This window comes from Dendrobates tinctorius, unplaced genomic scaffold (assembly GCF_039654945.1).
Source record: "Dendrobates tinctorius isolate UK_male_01 unplaced genomic scaffold, ASM3965494v1 ptg000160l, whole genome shotgun sequence".
Lineage (NCBI taxonomy): Eukaryota > Metazoa > Chordata > Amphibia > Anura > Dendrobatidae > Dendrobates > Dendrobates tinctorius.
This window is the reverse complement of record NW_027361827.1, coordinates 8096081-8115376: the sequence shown is the minus strand read 5'-3', so window position 1 is coordinate 8115376 and position 19296 is coordinate 8096081. Positions and strand designations below refer to the sequence as shown.

Below are 19296 nucleotides of genomic sequence, written 5' to 3'. Positions count from 1 at the left end.
CAAAGCCTCATGATCTATTCCAGTCCCATTTTTCTCTCCAGTCCTCCATTTTCTATCAAGCCAGCATTTTTGGAACATCTCATACCTCTACTTCCCTTGTATCAGCATCGGTGGTATGTAATTATGCTCCCAGTATATGATTCCTGTCTCATATTAGCCAGCTTAGTTACCTCCCCCCGCTCAGCTAGTAGTGCAGATTGTGTATGCCATGTATATTGTGTATTTCTATGAAACCAGGACTGATTCTACGTATCTGTTTCTGTTTGTAGTTTCACCACATTTATATACCCTACGTTCAATAAAGCACAGATTCAACTACAGTCTCCGTTATTGGACCCCGGTATAGGGGTTTAGCTGCCTGTATACGCTACATGAATCCCGGTTCATTAGTAAGGACAGAACAATGTATGCAATGATATCTATATGCCCCCATACAGTGCCATCAAGCCTTGCACTGATGTGTATATAGCCACATACACTCCCTGCCTAGATAGCACTGCAATCTACATGCCCCGTAATTAGTCCTTAGAAAGACTATTGATTAAGCTGGATTTGTGTATTCTATTATGATATACCCACACTAACTTATAAACCCACAAATCTGACTGTATCTTGGCAGCAACTATCCCTACACTGTCTGAATCCGGAGCTGAATGCGACGAGCAGGTTGACGGCAGGTCTCTTATTCACCTGCTGACGCTGTGCGGCCAAGATGACTGCGGCATTACAGTGCGTGGCAGACAATCCTTGCATGTTGATTGTTTCTTTAAAGAGTGCCAAACATGCAGGGCGAGGACCTGAACTCCCGCCGAGCAAACACGGAAATGCTTGGCGCTCGCCGAGTACCACGAGTACAGCGATGCTCGAGCGAGTAACGAGCATTACCCAGTATGTTTGCGCATCACTAGTTAGTAAGTTATAAGGGTTAAAAGTTGACCAGCGATTTCTCTCTTTTCCAACTAAATTTACACAACCTTTTTTTTAGGGACCACCTCACATTTGAAGTGAGTTTTTTTTTTTTTGAACAATAAATTTTTTTATTGAAAGTTTACATTTTACAAATAAGGTGATAGCAAATCTCAATACAGAGCTGTATTTGCAATATGCATAAGAGAGCATGTAAACGGTTGACAAACAAACAGACAAACTAACAACAGGGTAGGAGGTAAAGGAGGGGAGGGGGGAAGCCCGAGGAGGGGGCTATGTTGTGTCCAATTATCGTTAATGATTCAATCAGAATCAGGGGGATCTGGGTTGGTTAGATGAAATACAGGTGTGGCAAAGGGGGTGTGGTTGGCGTACTCCGCCCAGGGAAGCCATATTTACTCAAACTTACCGACTTTATCTGTAAGTATGGCAGATAATTTTTCGTTGATCATATACCAAGAAAGGCGTGTTTTAACCGCAGATAAATCTAAATTTGTTTTTTTTCCATGCCATAGCTATGGTTTGTTTGGCTGCCAGGAATATGAATGCAATGAGGGTTTGAGTGTGTTTAGGGATGTTGGGGATGCGTTTGTTGAGTAAGGCCTCCCAAGGGTTTTTTTTTAAGGTTTATATTTGTAATAGAGGAAACCAAACGGTAGATTCTGATCCAAAATCTACGTATGGTCGGGCATAGCCACCATGTATGGAACATATCTCCTGTGGAGTTGCACCCTCTAAAGCAATTTGGAGAATAGTTGGTGACTGCCTTAGCCACTCTGGCTGGGGTCAGGTACCATCGGGTTAACACCTTATAGTTAGTTTCCAGCATAAGGGTATTTAATATTCCTCCAGTAGAGGAGGACCAAATTTGGGACCACTCCGAATCTGTCAAGGTGGAACCAATTAGTATTGTGAGGAAAGAGGGAGACACAAGCGCAATATAGGGTCTTATCCCACAAATAAAGTAAGCGGTTTGACAAAAAACTGCTCACCTGGTAGTAGGTATTCAAAGCATGTATAGATAAGGGCTGCTGCAGATCCACAAGTCGGTCACCAACTATCTGAAACAGAGCTCTGCAAAGGAATACGTGGATTTCGTCCGCGCTGCCCAAATGATGAAATTCCAGAAGGTTAATAAAGTTTGACAGTGGTATTTCCTGAAGAAGAGGTTGCAAAAAACCTTGAAACGCGTAGAATAAACCACTGTCAAACTTTATTAACCTTCTGGAATTTCATCATTTGGGCAGCGCGGACGAAATCCACGTATTCCTTTGCAAGTAGGAATCAATGTCGGACTCCCAGCGAGAAGTGTATTTTAAGCAGCGCCTTTGAGAGGAGGAGTTGATATGTGAGTAGAGGAGAGATATAGTACCTGGAGCATGTGGATTTTGATGGCATTTTTGTTCGAAGGGAGTAAAGGAGTAGGGAGGAGTAGAATTTTTTAGTAATGAGTTGACAAAGCTTTTAAGTTGTAGATAGCGAAATATCTCTCCAGGGGGGAAATTATATTTTTCACTCAGGACCGAGAATGGAATAATCCCGTCAACGTTAAAAAGATGGTGGACTCTGGTTATCCCTATTTGAAGTGAGTTTTTGAGGGGCCTACATAACAGAAAATACCCAAAAGTGACATCATTCTAAAAACTGCACCCCTGACAGTGCACAAAACCACATTCAAAAAGTTTAATAACCCTTCAGGTGTTTCACGAGAACTAAAGCAATGTGGTAGGAAAAAATGAACATTTAATTTTTTTCACAAAAAAATGACTTTAGACCCAACCTTTTTTATTTTCACAAGGGTAACAGAAGAAATGGACCATAAAATTTGTTGTGCAATTTCTCCTGAGTATGTCGATACCCCATATGTGGGGGAAAGCCACTGTTTGGGTGCATGGCAGGGCTCAGAAGGAAGGGAGTGCCGTGCGACTTCTTGAATGTAAACTTTGCTGATGTACCTAAACAGTGGAATCTCCCCACAAGTGACCCCATTTTAGAAACCACACCCCTCAAGGATTTTATCCAGGGGTATAGTGAGTATAGTGAGCATTTTTCACAAACTGGTATGACACAGAATTTGATAACATTAGGTCGTCATATTGAATATGTCGTCATTAATGTTGAGCACTAGTGCTTGCTACTCCAGTTTGCATCGGGTGCTTGGGTATGCATCAAGTATCGTGTGTGCTCGAGTGACATCCATGTTAGACGCCCAAAAAAAAGTACGGGGATCCGCATATATTTTTTATCTTCATCGTTTTTTTTTTACTTAAATAAACAAAACAATTCTAACCCCAAACATAACTCCACCCTAAACCCAACCCTAACACAAACCCAACCCTAACACAACCCTAACCCCAACTGCAAAGAATGGAAAAAATAACTGAAGCCTAAGTGGGTGACAAATGGTGATTTGATTACTATTTTTTTCTTTTGATCACTGTGAAAGGGTCTATCACAGTGATCAACAGGAACCAATAGGAAAAATTTCCTATTGTTGCTGGGTGCCGACTGGCAGATCTCGGCGGGTGCACTGCACATGCGCTCACCATTTTTTTTTCATGAATATGACCCAGAGGGCCGGAGAAGGATCAAGAGGACCTAGGGATAGCAGAGGTATCAGAAGGTCTTGCAGGCATAATTTTCCTCCTCATTTTATTCCCCCATCTGCACAACCTCTGTTTATTCTCCTACATCTGCACAGCCCCTCCTTTTACCCCCCCTGCACAGCCCCTCGTTTATTCTCCCATCTGCACAGTCCCTCATTTTACCCCCCTTCTGCACAGCCCCTCAGCTTATTCACCTCATCTGCATAGCCCTTAATTTTATTCTCCCAATCTGCACAGTTTATCACTTTATTTCACCCATTAACACAACCTATCAGTTTAGTAATCCCCTACTGCACACCTCCTCTGTTTATTCACCCCATTTGCACAGCCCCTCATTTTATTCTTTCCCATATACACAGCCCTTCGGATTATTCCCCCCATCTGCACAGCCCTTCAGTTTATTCTCCCCATCTGCACAACTCCTCTGTTTTTTCACCCGCATCTGCACAGTCACTCATTTTACCCCCCATGCCCAATCCCTCATCTGCACAGCCTGTTCGTTTATTTCCCCCATCTGTACAACCCATCAGTTTATTACCCACATCTACACAACCCCTCAGTTTAATCCCCCATTTGCATAGCCTGTCAGTTTATTCCCCCATCAGCACAGCCCCTCGCCTCATTTTATTCCCCCATCAGCACAGTCACTCACCTCATTTTATTACCACCATCAGTACAGACCCTCATTTTATTCCCCTGCATTAAGTACAGCAATCCCCATTATGTTATGTCCCCCTGCAGGATAATACAAGAATTTTTTAAAAAAGAGCTCGTGCTCACAAAATCCAGGCTCCTAGTCCACCAATCTCCTCTGTGCTGTGCAACAGTAAAAGCTGGATGGCACAATGACGTCACTGCACCGCTCCATCCAAGGTGCCCCATGTGCCTTCTACAACAAGGCGCAGGCCAGAAGTGGCTTGTGTCTTGCTGAAGATCCCTGTGAAGCAGGGGAGATGACAGCTCCTCTGCTCCTGTGCTGGTGGCAATTGTATCCTAGTGGAGAAAAAGAAAAGTGATCAAAGGAATAAGGTGATCAATTGGAGATGGGTCCAGGGACAGGATACCTAGCAGTATGGCCCAGTGTTTATAACTCACTGTGGTAACGGGCCTAGATGGGACTGAGTACGTAAGACGAGCAGAGTGCGGGAGTTCAAGAGCGTCAGAGACAAAGAAAATAAATACCAGCCATACTGGCAATTTACACTGTGCAAAAAAATAAAGGGAACACAAACAACACAATGTAACTCCAAGTCAATCGCACTTCTGTGACACCAACCTGTCCAGTTATGAAGCAACACCGATTGTGAATAAATTTCTCCTGCTGTTGTGCAATTGGAACAGAAAACAGGTAGAAATGATAGGCAATTAGCAAGATAACTCTTATAAATTAGTGGTACTGCAGGGGGTGACCACATTTCTCTGTTCTCATCATTTTTGGCTCTTGTTTTGGTCACTTTTGCATTTTGTCATTGCTCTCAACCAGGGCTGCCACTAGGAGTTTCGTGGCCCAATACTGGCAAAATGTTTGGGGCCTCTTGAGACTCCGCCAAGGCTCCATCCCAGCTCCGCCTCCAACCTTCCACAGTCCTACCGCCCACTCATAGAAAAACTCCATATCTGCGTCACGCCCACACCAATCACACATTATCAGTTCCCATCTAACACTATGCATTGAACGGACTGCATTAACGCTATGTGAACCTGGCCTTAAAGAGATGAGTATCTCACCCATGGCTATTGAGGCGTGCCACGTTACTTTTATGGGACTGCAGTTAAGAGAGTAACCATCACTTATCGTGGAAGTGGGGCAAGGTGGGTTTCAGATTGGCTACAGGGAAAGGGGCAAAGGAGGGTATAATTGGGGAAATAAAACTATGTGAGGGACAGAGGTGTCAATTTTACTATTTATAGATACAATGGGGACATTATTATGTTGTGTAGGTAAATTAGGGGCATTAATACTATATGGAAGCACAATGGCAAAATTATTATGATGAGGCAGTAATACTATGTGAATGCATACTGGGGGTCTTTTACTACATGGAGGGGCACACAGAGGGGCATTAATGCTATGTGGAGATATAGAGGAGGCATTATTACTTTAGAGAGGCACATAGAGGTAATATTACTATGTAGATCCAAAATACAGTGATTATTAAAATATAAACGCACAGTGGATGGAATATTAATTTGTGATGGCAAAATGTGGAGGCAATATTACTACAGTATGTGAAGACAAAATGCAGACATTATCACTGGGAATGCTGGGAGTTTTTTACTGTGTGGGGGAACATAGAGGGGATTATTACTATGTGGTAACCCAAATGAAGCACTATTACTATGTTGAGGCACTGAAGAGGCATTATTAATATACTGAGGCACAGATTGGGGATTATTATTGAGTGTGTGACACCAAAAGAGGGTACTGTTACTGTGCAGGCACAGAAGGGACACATTATGGATAGTTAGAGGACTAAGTGGTAGATGGATCGGAAATGCAACCAGCCTAAGATGTCTATGCGTTACTTTCTGTTGAGTCAAGTTTTGAAGTAAAGAAGCCATCACGGTAGTCTGGACATTATGGACAAGAAACGAGAAAGTCAATAACTGATATTAGGAATAATTTCACCTACGTCACTGGATATACTTGTACTGTATACACATATGTGATGTGTGAAATTTAGCCTAGCATTACTTTTGGAATTACATTTAAATTACAGTAACATTGTTATTTCTTCCAATGTCAAGCAGGATTGTAATAGTGAAAACCATCTTGGCAAGTGTGTGTGTGCTTCAGCATGAACCTGTGTGCTTTCAAACACCAAGACTTAATTTCAGTTCCGTGTGGCCCTTGTTGTACATAATGTCATTGCTATAGGCAGGTAGGTACACAAAGAGCAGCAAGGACTATCAGGGTGTTGAAACTGGAGCAATGGGGGAATAGGAGAGTAATGCTTATTGTAACGACCTCCTGTGCAACCTACCGCAGGGGGCTGCACACTGAAATAGGAGAGGTAACTGGGGAATGAAGGTGAACTCACTAGTGTGTGTACAGGACCTGTCCCACGTGATTGAGAGGGAGTGGCCGGGGGCGGAGCCAGGCGCCGACGGCCAGAGGGGACCAAGAAAACCAGAGACAAGTCAATGCGTGCCGAGGTCAATACCGAGAGATATGCGAGGTATCATGGACTGAGATGTAGGGGTAGTCAAGTCGAAGTCAGAGATCAAAAGCCAAAACGAGCAGTGCTGTACAGTAGGGACAAACTGTAACGGAGTAACAATAGCCAAGCCAGGAGGTCAGAACCGAAGACTATAGTACCAAAACGTGAGACAGAGAACAGAGTGAGCGGACAGACTAGGTCATACACGGGAGGCAATCAAGCAATGCAGTATACATGCACACCAGGGGGTCAGACACACGGTCAGAACAACAGTATAACTGACAGAGAATCTTAGCCAGGAAGGGGTATATATGTTCCCCCCGATCCAAAAAGAGGCACCACACAACATTAACCCCATGACGGCAGGTGTGGAACCCCATATGCAACCATGACACTTATTTTATACATCACAATGCCTGCTGTTGGTTTTAAAAATCCCAGACAGGGTCACTCACATATTCCTGAAATGGTCTATAAGATTAGGGCTGGAGCAAGAGTACAGTTTTGGGTACAGTATGAGAAAAATACGGTAAAATTCAATGTAAGGAGGAAAGTACACCAGATCTTTCGCTATACTGTGCTCATTGTATTATCCCAAAGAGCACAACAATTATGCCTTTTGTGTGAATAGTACAATGGACTTGTCTACATACCTGTCATTAGCAACCACAATTTCAATGTAGTTAGACAATGAAAGGAACGGGGCTCCCTTTGTTACTATGTCAGTACGTCAATACGTAGCAAAGGTCTCCAGGTCTGCTGTGTTTCTGTGGTCCTAATTTCCCCTTACAAAATGTTTAATGATGCAAAAATTAGACCTGGGACAACTACAGCCCTTGGGCCACATCCTTGTCTTTAGGTGAGTAAAAGGACAGGAAGCCATGGTCCGCAAGATGCACGCCGCAGGTGCCCTCCTGCCTCCATACAATGTCTCAGTTACACCTTTATCTGCATCCTTTGGATACTGATACATGTGAATGCATCGGTGGAGGAGGGAGCCGTTGGCTTCGTCTTCCACCATTCAGTCTGTACGACTGAGTGTCTCAGCACAGCAGGCACAATTACATCATCAGATGATGCCAGCTGTAGAGCTTCAGTATGTAATGCAAAGATCAAATCAGTGTGCCTGGGGAACGGGGGCAAGATGAATTGTGCTTGTTTGTTTGTTTTTGTCATTCACTTGTGGGGCGAATATGTGGAGCCATCATTTTGTTTTCGGGGACTGTGGTGTTCATACTGTGGAGTTCATCATTCTTTCTTTGGGGACTGTAGGGAATCAAATTGTGTGGGGACCATCATACCGTGTGTAGGGGGATGAGGGGATCATACTGTGAGGGTCACCATTCTTTATATACTGTAGACAACTAGTGAATCATACTGCACGGATGTCATCATCATGTGGGATCGTACATTTTGAGGGCCATCAAACAGTGTGGGGAGCTGTGGGAGTCATCATACTGTGTTGGTAGGCTGTTGGGGATCATACTGACTGTGGTGAGGAAGATCATACTGTGTGGGCATTCGTACTTTTTAGGGGTGATCAAGCAATGTGGGGAGCTGTGGGAGTCATCATACTGTGTTGGTAGGCTGTTGGGGATCATAATGACTGTGGTGGGGGGATCATACTGTGTGGGCAATTGTACTTTTTGGGGGCCATCAAACAGTGTGGGTAGCTGTGGGAGCCATCATATTGTGTTGGTAGGCTGTCAGGGATCATACTGACTGTGGTGAGGGAGATCATACTGTGTGGGCATTCGTATTTTTTTGGGGTGATCAAACAATGTGGGGAGCTGTGGGAGTCATCATACTGTGTTATTAGGCTGTCGGGGATCATACTGACTGTGGGGGGGGATCATACTGTGTGGGCAATCGTACTTTCTGGGGACCATCAAACAATGTGGGGAGCTGTGGGAGTCATCATACTGTGTTGGTAGGCTGTCGGGGATCATACTAACTGTGGTGGAGAGATCATACTGTGTGGGCAATCATACTTTGTGTAGGTCATCATAATACTGTTTTTGGTTTCAAACTTTATGGCATGCAGTGGGGGCATCATACTGTGTTGGGGTCTGTAGGGGCATCACATTGTGGATGAGGGGCTGTGGGTTCAGTATTCTGTGTGGGATACAATCAATCTGTGATATTGCATGTATTCAAGAAACACGCTTACTGAAACAAGACAAACATATGCTAAACCATAAATCTTTTCCTATAATACTGTAGACCAATGCCCCCTCTAAAAATTTTGGGGTCGCAATATGTGCTAAACCCACACTAGCCTTGAAGATTATATCCCCACTGTGTGACACTCAGGGTAAGTTTTTAATAGTGGTCTGTTCTATTAATAATAACATACTGTATACACATTAGCAGCAATATACGCTCCACATATTGCATTTTTTTTTATATGGAACGCTTCACGAATTTGCGTGTCATCCTTGCGCAGGGGCCATGATAAACTTCTCTGTATCGTTCCAAAGAACGCAGATTTTTTACTAAATCATTTAAGAGAATTAAAAATATGTCTCAAGGTCCAATAATTATTTGTGGGGACCTTAATGTACCTTTATCTAAATCGTTAGACTGATTTTCTAAATCTGATCTGAGACATGTGGAATTAAGATACATGATTTCTGAAGAATGTTTGCATGATATTTGGCGTTACCATCATGCTAATGAAAGAGATTACACTTATCTTTCTCCAAGGCTCACAGAATATTCTTGAATAGATTATATTTTAGTAGACAGTGCAGCTTTTAATATGTGTGTGCATTCAGAGGTAGGCTCTGTTCTGTCTCCGACATTTAATTCATAATCCCCGATTATCTGCTTGTTAATGTTTCCAGTGTTTTTTGGCTCCATCTAGTGACCAGAGTCATAACTGCAGTGTTATTGTGTGTTTTACTTTCACTTTCTATTTCCCTCCATTTACAGTGCATTCTGTTAAGGTTGCAATGCACCCTGGTAGCCTTTTGCAAAGGATTATGGTTAGTACGGCCCCCATTTTTCCTCCAGTCCACCATTTTCCTTCTGCCTGCATTCAGGAAGCATCTCATTTCTCTTCTCCCCTTGTGACAGCATCGCTGGTATGTATTCATGTTTCCTGTTTCCAATTTCTGTCTCATACTAGCCTGCTTAGTTAGTTCTCCCCTGGTTAGCTATTAGTGCAGATATGTACTATGTATACATGAATCCCTGATGAACCCAGTATTGATTGTATGCATATATGTTTTTGTTTGTAGTTTCACTGTGCCAATATACCATCACGTTCAATAGAGCACAGATTCAACCTACAGTCTCCTTATTGGACCCCGGTATAGCGGTTTAGCTGCCTTTATAAGCAACATGAATTCTGCTTCATTTAGTGGGGACAGAATAGGCTCCATCACATGGTCTGATCATGCTGCTGTGTTCCTCACATTATCTGAGAAATACTCCTCTCCCCCACTAACATCTTGGTGCCTAAATACTTATTTATTGAATTCTACATACAACAGATATACAGATATACCATTGAGGAAGATCTCAAGGTTATTTTTAAATTAATGACAATGAATTGGTGTCAGATGAAACTCTATGGTTGGCACATAAGGCATATATTAGAGGAGTATTTCTAAAGATGACTGCTTTAGCTAAATGAAAAAGAGAATATGAGAGTAAAGTAATACTATCTCAGATTTTCTCACTGGAAAAAAAATCTATAAAACCCATCTCTCCAAAGAATAAGCTTCAAAATTAGCGCTATTAGGGAATAAATTACCCTCCACTTTACTTACACACATGAATAGAATATGATAAAATTCCAATGTAAGTTCTATGCTATGGGACACAGGGCAGGGTCTTTACTGGCTCGTACACTCCCTGACAGAAGTTATGTCGCTTATCCATGTTATGTAAATAAAAGCTTATAACCTGACGTTAAATTCATCCATTGGTTATATAAATTACTCTTTTGAAAGCTGAAATCCTCCAAAATATGGTTTAGGTTAAGAAAATAAATTGGCATCAATGCAAAAATATTGATCACTTAATGGACACAGAATGGTCAGATTTTGGCAAGACAATAGTTTTGTCGCTTGGTCATATAATGCACCCAATCCTAGTTTACATCCTCACCTGTGCTCAGTAAATGATCGGTTGATTAGTGGGTGTGTATAAAAAGAAACCCAGAACACAAAACCTTCATTTGAACTGCAACTTGAGCTCAGACCACATGTCAAAAATCCACCCTGCGACCAAAGCCTTGATTATCAAGAGGCTGAAGACCAGATCCACTGCAGAGGTGGCTGGCACCTTTAATGTGTCTCAGCATCAAGTACAAAGAATTAAAAAAAGATTTGAAGAGACTACAGATGTATTTGACAAGCCCAGGTCCGGCAGACCCCGCAAGACAACTGCTCAGGAGGAATGTTTGTTGGTTAGAAAATCCAAATCAAGCCCCTCTTCCACTGCAGCAGAGCTCCAACAGGTCTGGTCACCTCAAGTCCCTGTGTCAACTAGAACAGTTTGTAGGATGCGGTCTCGAAATGGCCTCCATGGTCGAATCAGTGCCCAGAAGCCAGCACTAAACAAAAGTCAAATAGAAAACTGTGGCATTTGCAAAGTCCCAAAGCCTGCTAAACAGATGGACGCTGGAAAAGTGGCAGAAGGTGGATTTCTCTGATGAATGTTCAGTAGAATTACACCACAGCCACCGCAAATACTGCAGGAGACCTACTGGAGCCCGTATGGATCCAAAATACACACAGAAAACAGTTAAATTTGGTGGTGGAAAGATCATGGTCTGGGGTTACATTCAGTATGGGGGTGTGCAAAACATTTGCAAGGTGGAAGGCAATATCAATAGCCTAAAATATCAAGAAGTATTAGCTACCTCTTATATTCCAAATCATAAAAGGGGTCAAATTCTGCAGCAGGATGGTGCTCCATCTCATACATCCATCTCCACAACAAAGTTCCTCCAGGCAAAAAAGATCAAGGTGCTCAAGGACTGGTAAGCCCAGTCACCAGATATGAACATCATTGAGCATGATTGGGGTATGATGAAAGAGGAAGCTTGGAAGATAAAACCAAAGAATCTAGATGAACTCTGGGAGGCAAGTAAGACTGCATTCTTTGCTATTCCTGATGACTTCATTAACAAATTGTATGAATCATTGTTGAACCACATGGATGCAGTTCTTCAAGCTCATGGAAGTCACACAAAATATTAAATATTACTCTAATAGCATGACCACTTCATTCACCAATGTTATGCAACATATATTTGTATTTTCAGTTACCGTATATACTCGTGTATAAGCCGAGATTTTCAGCCCATTTTTTTGGGCTGAAAGTCCCCCTCTCGGCTTATACACGAGTCATATACCGGGGGGGATCGGCAGGGGAGGGGGAGCAGGGGTGTCAGAGATCATACTCACCCTTCTCTGCAGCTCCCCTGCTTGTTCTATGTTGTCGGCGCTGCTCTCTTCCTGCTTCAGCTGTCAAATGGTACCCGCTCATTAAATATGCGCATATTTAATGAGCGGGTACCACGTGGCCACTGAACCAGGAAGAGAGCAGCGCCGACAACATGGAACACCAAGCAGGGGAGCTGCAGAGACAAGCGCCAGGACCCGGTGAGTATGAACGGGGGGTTGGGAGGCATATTCACCTGTCCCTGCGCTCTGCTGTCTTGCGTCCTCTGCAGTGACATTCAGGTCAGAGGGCGCTATCGCTCTCTGCCTGCACAGTCACTGCAGAGTGCAACGCTGATGAGCAGGGGGCAGCGACTGAGGTGAGTATACAGGTTTTTTTTTTTTAGTAAGGGAGGCAGCGGCAGCAGCAACATGATGGGGCACTCACTGTGCAGAAAAGCTGGGGCCACTCACTGTGCAGAAAAGCTGGGGCCACTCACTGTGCAGAAAAGCTGGGGCCACTCACTGTGCAGAAAAGCTGGGGCCACTCACTGTGCAGAAAAGCTGGGGCCACTCACCGTGCAGCAAAGCTGGGGCCACTCACTGTGCAGCAAAGCTGGGGCCACTCACTGTGCAGAAAAGCTGGGGCCACTCACTGTGCAGCAAAGCTGGGGCCACTCACTGTGCATCATAACTGGGGCCACACACTGCAGATAACTGAGGCCACTCACTGTGCACCCTCGGCTTATACACGAGTCAATAAGTTTTTCCAGTTTTTTGTGGCAAAATTAGGGGGGTCGGCTTATACTCGGGTCGGCTTATACTCGAGTATATACGGTAATTATTTGTTTGAATATCACATTACTTTCTGTGGCCGACAAAACTTTTGTCTTGACAAAATCTGACCATTCTGTGTTCATTAAATGATGCCAATTTATTTTCTTAAGCTAAACCACATTTCGGAGGGTTTCAGCTTTCAAAAGAGTAATTTATACAACCAATGGATGAATTTAACGTCAGGTTATAAGCTTATATTTACATAACATGGATAAGCGACATAACTTCTGTCAGGGAGTGTAGAATCAAACTAATTACTGCAAAATCTAGAACAAAATGTATGGAGGATCAACAGCGAGGACAAGTGTCTACTCCCACTGAGATTGCTGATGCATTCATTGATTATTATTCAAAACTGCATAACATTAACAGAGACTCTACTACGCCCCAATCTGAAACAAACAATATATACAAGTTCCTAGAATCAATTAACCTTCCTAAGGATAAGGAGGATCAGTTTCAATGGTTGAATAGTCCCTTCTTCTTAGTTAATATTCTGTATCTTCTTAGATGCATTCCCCTATATGCAGAGGCGTAGCTAGGAGTTCAGCTCAGGGAGGGCGAAAAATCAAATCAAAGTGGGCCCCTATCCAGTTACCCTGACTACAACTCAGGTGGCACACTCTAGTCGTGAATATAGGAGAACCTCGGCAGATGACCGCGCTGTAACTGTACTCTATACAAAAAACAATACTGATATTACTGCCATATGGTGACCTCATAGTAGTAGATACCAGTCCTAAAGAATATACAAGAGTTTACTATACAGTTACAGATGATAACTTACAGGTGACGTTCTTTCTGATAATCGTTCACTTTTAGGCTGCGTTCACACGTTGCGTTTTTTTGCGTTTAGGCGGCGGTTTTTAATGCGCGACTTTGCCACGAAAACGCAAAAAAACAGCATCCCATGCAATCTTATGGGATTTTGCAATGCTGTGCTAATGCTGCGGATTTCCCCGCAGCGGAATCGCATCGCGGAAAAATACGCAGCATGATCATTAATTTTGCGGAATCTGGGCGATTCCGCCCACATAGGAGTGCATTGTTCTGCTTACTTTCCACATGTGGCTGTGCCCACCATGTGAAAAGTAAGCAGAACATTTGCGGATGGTACCCAGGGGGTGGAGGAGAGGAGACTGTCCTCCAGGCTGTGGATACCAAATCCCTGTAAAAAATAGAATTAAAATAAAAAAATCGGGTAATATTCACCTTCCGGCGTCCCGCGCAGACTTACCGATGCTCCCCCCAACTTCCGTTCCCAGTAATGCCTTGCGGCAAAGACCTGCGAGAACGCTACAGTATCGCGAGACCAATACGTCATCAAAAGTCTCGCAAGGCATTACTGGGAACGGGAGCATCGCGATAATCGGGAACGCTGCGCGGGATGACGGAAGGTGAGAAATACACCATTTTTTATTTTTTTTAAAATTATTTTTAACATTAGATCTTTTTACTACTGATGCTGCATAGGCAGCCTCAATAGTAAAAAGTTGGTCACACTAGTCAAACACATTTGACTTCTCACATTTCCAGCCCAGTACCCATCTATCTATCCTGCACAAACTATTCAACCCAATACTGAGCCGCTGCTGCCGTATGTGTCCCTCCTATTGTACCTGCTGTGTTGTAGAAAATCAATGCTCATCTTACTGCCTCACATAATAGTGCCACCATTGTGCCCTTTAGGCCCTGTGCACACAGTGTGGATTCTGCTGCGGATCCGCAGCGGATTTGCCGCTGCGGATCTGCAGCAGAACTGCATGTGATGTACAGTACCATTAAAGCCTATGGAAAAAAAAAACCGCTGTGCACATGCTGCGGTTTTTGTGCAGAAAAAAAAAGCAGCATGTGACTTCTTTTGTGCGGTTTTGCTGCAATTTTCCACCTGTTCCATTCTACAAATCCGCAGGTGGAAAACCACAGTGGAAAACCACACAAAAACCTCAGTAATAGCCTTACATAGTAGAATGTCTCTTTTGTGTCCTCACAGTAGTTCCCACACTGTATATAACCCTAATTTTATGACAGACCCCACAGTAACTCCCACACTGTATATTGGCCCCCATACTGTATGATGGCCCCCACAGTAGCCTTTAAACTGTACTGTATAATGGCCCCCACATTAGCTCTCATACTGTATAATGACCCCTACATTTGCTCCCATGCTGTATAATGACTCCCACTATAGCTCCCACGCCTTTCATTCTGGTCTCTCTCAGTCCCTGTTTGTGGGCTACAACTTGCACAGTCCTGATATATATGACAAAGAGCTAAATAGAAGAAAATAGAAATAGATAGTGGGTGTTTATAGAGGCCAGCGTATGGGAATAGCTCCCTTAGGCTACTTTCACACATCAGGTTTTCGGCGTCAGGCGCGATCCGGCGTCGTGCCGGAACGCCGGATCCAATCAATCAATCAATCAATCAATCAATCAAATTTATTATCGCCAAGTACATATTACATATATACAAGGAATTCTTTGTGGCAAAGAGGCAACATAATATATAACAACAGATACAACAGATACAACAAGTAACATCTAACAAGACAGATACAGTATATAGTCTACACTGACGATTTAATTGTTGAGTGGATAGAAGCTGTTCATATGGCGGTTGGTACTGCATTTGGGGACTCTGAAGCGACGTCCTGAAGGGAGTAGTTGGAATGAGGAGTGTCCCGGGTGAGAGGGATCGTATGAAATTTTCAATGCGTGGGATCGAATACTCTTATCATAAATATCCTGGATTTTAGGCAGGGGGAGCCTATAATTCTCTCTGCTGTTCTGAAAGTCCTTTGTAAGCGGAGTTTGTCATGCGCAGTGGCTCCCCCATACCAGACTATCAGAGAGGAACAAATGTTTACAAATGTTTCGTAAAACCGGATGTGATGGATCCGGTTTTCTGCCGGATCCGTCTTTTTCTTGACAGACAAAACCGGATCCGTCTCATCCGGTTCATCCGTTTTTCTATCCGTTTTTCGACGGATTACGCCGGATCCGGTTTTTAAAATTGACCCTTGTGGCCTTCCAAACGGGATTGGCTACTGGAAAACTATATATAGCATGTTCCTACAGCCCTTCTTTGACAGGTTGTAGAGGAGAAAGTGCAGGTTGGAGAGAAGAGCAAGTTACTGGCGAAGATGGATGTTGTCATTGGAAATATTTTGAAGAATTTGGCGGATTTTATAGCGGAGGCGAATCGTTTGAGGGTGATTGTTCTGGAGAAGGAGAGAGCGAGACAGCAGCGCATCAGGCATCGTAGATGACGTTTGTGGATCCACCCCATCACAGCCAAGAGAATGACGCGTGGGGTCTATTCTACACTCTGCATGGACCTTCGACGAAACCCGGATAAATTTTTTGGATATGTTAGGATGAAAATGGAGAATTTTGATTACTTGGTGGAGCGCATTGCACACCTCATAAGAAAAGCGGACACCTATTGCCGCTTCTCTGTTTCACCCGCAGAGCGTCTGATGGTGACTTTAAGGTAAGCCACATTTATTGGATATGCTCGCATCAGAGCACACTTTCACTGCAATCTTGTTGGTGGTAGTTTGTATCTCCAAGTGTTATAGGTCAGTTTTGGTATGTAATGCTGTGATTTAAAACTAATTGATTTTTAATTCCCCACAGATTTCTTGCAACTGGAGAATCCCTTTCGTCACTGCATTTCCAGTACAGACTCGGGATTTCCACCATATCTGGAATTGTGAAGTACACATGCCGTGCACTGTGGGACTCCTTAGCTGAAGAGTTTTTACCAGAGCCCACAACAGAGAGGTGGATTGAAATTGCTGACAAGTTTCAACAGATATGTCAGTTTCCAAACTGCTTGGGCGCTGTGGACGGGAAACATATCCGCATTGTAAAGCCAGCTGGATCGGGATCGGAATATTTCAATTACAAGAAATATTTTTCAATTGTCCTCATGGCCATCGCTGACGCGGAATACAAATTTATTGCGGTTGATATTGGGGCCTATGGCCGCTCCAATGACTCTCAAGTTTTCAAACTGTCTGCCATGGGGCGTAAACTGTATGGAAACACCTTCCAGTTCCCACCACCTAGACCGCTGCCGCAAACATCTGGTCCACCTATGCCATTTGTCTGTGTAGGGGATGAAGCCTTCCAGCTGTCAGAACACCTTTTGAAACCGTACTCTAGCAGAGGATTGACAAGACCAAAACGCATTTTTAATTACCGCCTCACAAGAGCAAGAAGAATGGTTGAATGTACCTTTGGTATTCTGACAGCCAAATGGCGGGTCCTATTGACTGCGATCAACCTCAAGACAGAAACTGTGGACGAGGTGATCAAAGCGTGCGTGGTACTCCACAATTTTGTTATCTGCAAGGAACCCATTTCCATTGAGGACACCTCTGAAGAAACCACCTTGCAAGATTACCATGACATTACCACTAGAAGTTCTGTGACGGTTTCAGTAATGAGGGACAATTTTGCAATATACTTTATGTCACCTCAAGGCAGAGTACACTGGCAGGATGACAGAGTGTGAAAGATTTGTGCCCTAACCAAACATGTGTACCTTCTGGACCAACAGTATATACCTTTGCCAACCAAAGTTGGCTATCTTGTCATGGTCTTACTATTTTTAGCTTTAGGCCACAGGTGTGTACCTGGTTGTGTTTTATGCAAAGTATTTCACCTTTTAACAAAAGTTGTGTACATTGTTAGGAAATCACCAACAATAAACACAACTTTTTAGGTGAAATACTTTGCTTCAAACACAACCAGGAACACAACTGTGGCAAAAAGCTAAAATTTACCCACAGTTATATACCTAGTTTTGAATACCATTTCACCTTTTAAATACCCTGTATTTAACCTTTTTCGCCGCAGAAAGAAATGACAGACAACCAGTGTAAAATAATTTAACTTTTATTGAAAAATGTTTTTTTTAGTAAACTTTTTTAAAATTTTAATAAACTTGTTTAATAAAGCTTTGAAACCATAAAACTGGTCATTTTTATTTAAATACACACATTATAAATCTGTGTAGTGTGTGGTGGAAATACTGCTGGAGGGACTGCGGGACACTTCGACACTGGGAGTGTGGAGAGAGGACTGGGATCGTGGTGGGGAAGGAACAGTTAGAGGTGAAGGTGTGGAAAAAACTACAGAATGGGTGGACATGTGGGAAGCAGAAGAGGTGGTGGGTGGTGGAGTGGAGGGTTGGGCAGGGACTGTAGGAGCAGATGATGTTGATGGCAAGTTGTATGGGGAAGGAGTTTGGTACGGGGCAGGTTGCTGGAAGTGGGGAGATGTCTGGTACGGGGCAGGTTGCTGGAAGTGGGGAGATGTCTGGTACGGGGCAGGTTGCTGGAAGTGGGGAGATGTCTGGTACTGGGGAGGTTGCTGGTACTGGGGAGTTTGCAGGTACTGGGGAGGTTGCTGGTACTGGGGAGGTTGCTGGTACTGGGGAGGTTGCTGGTGCTGGGGAGGTTGCTGGTGCTGGGGAGGTGGATGGTGCTGGGGAGGTGGATGGTATGTAATAGGAGGGGGAGGATGGAAAGTGGCTGGAGGGGGTGTAGATGTAATAGGAGGGGGAGGATGGAAAGTGGCTGGAGGGGATGTAGATGTAATAGGAGGGGGAGGATGGAAAGTGGCTGGAGGGGGTGCAGGTGGAGGAACTACTGTGGTGGGAGGAGGAGGTTGGGAGGTAACTTGCTGGAGAGCAGCGTGGCATGAATGCATTACATGCATCTGCTGGGCAGGAGAGAGCGTTTCCATGCGCTCCACAACAGACCTGAAAAAGGTGTGGTTTGGCGAAGATCTTGCTTCTGAATGCATGGTTTGCAGAAGTGTCTTCACCTCCAGAATGCTGGAGTTGATCTGCTGATAGCCTGCGGAGATTTGCTCTGACAAGACTTTTAGACAGTTCTGGAAAGATGCATTCAGATGCAAGAACTCTGGCGCATAAGTCTTTTCCTGACCCCTCTGCCGCTGCCGCCCAGTACCCGCAGGTGTACTAGAGGTGGCAGGGGCAGAAGGGTGGGGTAAAGGGAAAGCGATCTCCTCACCAGCAGCTTCATGTAATGTAGGCGGCCACGATGCTCCTGTGCTGGTGGATGGGACAGATGGGTCGAATGTGTGGGAAGGCTGGGAAGGTGCAGATGTACCGGGGCGGTCGAAGTGTCCCTCGGTGCCGGTCTCCTCAGGGATCGCCTCAGAAGGGTCCAATCGTGCAGGCTCCCGAGTGCTGCTCACCGTGCTGTGGAATAAAGAGAAAAAAAAACAATTAAAATACTGACATGGTATGGCCCTGGCTGAAAAATTTTTTTTACATCTAACATTTTTTTTCACATGTGGTGTGTAATATTTACCTTCTAGTGACCATTGT

The 19296-nt window shown here is 43.9% G+C and overlaps 1 pseudogene; it reads right to left on the bottom strand.

Annotated features, from left to right (window-relative positions):
- Nucleotides 1-9095: 9095 nt before the first annotated feature.
- Nucleotides 9096-9214, bottom strand: LOC141052494 (U6 spliceosomal RNA; annotated as a pseudogene).
- Nucleotides 9215-19296: the final 10082 nt, after the last annotated feature.